We start from the raw sequence: 1,321 nt of genomic DNA on the forward strand, positions 1-1,321 counted from the left end.
GTTCCTCCGTACATAACCCCCCACTAAAAACATGCAGAAGATCGTCATCCGACCAGTGACGACAACATCTGAAGTTGGTCCAATGATGGTCCCCGGGCGCTGGAAAAAAATAGCGACCACTGCTCCTGGCCTGCCCCCCGTAGGAAAGAACAAGCCTGGATGGGTCAAATGCAGAGGACATATTTCACCGGCCACCGTCAGCATGAGTGTGTGTTGTGGCCGCATGCATGTGTTGTAGTGTGTTCGTGTGACAATAAAGACGGGCTGCCATCTGAAATCGTGTTTTTTTTATTTTTTTTTATTAAAGTGTGATCAGCATAGTCTCTCAAGCCAGTCTATCTCTTCCATAATCTTCTAATGCTCCAGAGACGGTCTATACTTCAGCCTGTTAAAATTTGGCCAGAAGGAAGTTGTCATCTTCCAAAGAACTTTGATGGTATTCGACCAATCACGACACATGTAAACAAAACCGCGGCAGGTGATTGGAGAAATTAGCAGATGTCCCGCCTTGAGCAGATGTCTGCCTTACAACCGTTGTACCCCCAGTTGTACTTGGCCAATTTCCCCCCCTGCTGCCCCGGTCGCTGCTCCACCCTCTGCCGATCTGGGGAGAGCTGTAGACTAGCACCATGCTTCCTCCAACACATGCTCAGTTGCCCGCCGCTTCTTTTCACCTGACAGTGGGGAGCTTCACCAGCAGGACGTAGCATGTGGGAGCATCACGCTATTCCCACCAGTTCCCTTCTGCCCCGAACAGGCGCCCCAACCAACCAAGGGAGGCGCTAGTGCACTGCAGCGGCCAGGACACATACCCCTAATCCGGCTTCCTACCCACAGACACAGCCATTCCTGCCTGTAAAAATTCAAAAATTTGGCGGAGATTCAGAGGGAGTGGACTGAGGCTGGAGTCAGTCATAACTGAGAAGTAACTGCTGATTTTCTTCACACTATTCAAAAAAATTTAAATACTGTTTTGGGGGTTTTCTGGAGCTGTAGGCCAAAATTATGAAAAAATGAAACAAATAAAGGCTAGAAATATTTCACTTTGTGTGTAATGAATCTATAATCTATAGAAAAGTTTCACTTTTTGAAAGGAATTATGGAAAAAACTAACTTTTCCATGATATTCTAATTTGTGGGTGTAATTTAGAGGTGGAGAAGAGAAGTTAACTAGAGTACAATGCAAGGTGTTATTTAGAGGTGGAGCTAGAGTACAGTACAAGGTGTTATTTAGAGGTGGAGAAGAGAAGTTACTGTAACTAGAGTACAGTGCAAGGTGTTATTTAGAGGTGGAGCTAGAGTACAGTGCAAGGTGTTATTT

This window comes from Poromitra crassiceps (genome assembly GCF_964638095.1).
Source record: "Poromitra crassiceps genome assembly, chromosome: 27".
Taxonomy (NCBI): Eukaryota; Metazoa; Chordata; class Actinopteri; order Beryciformes; family Melamphaidae; genus Poromitra; species Poromitra crassiceps.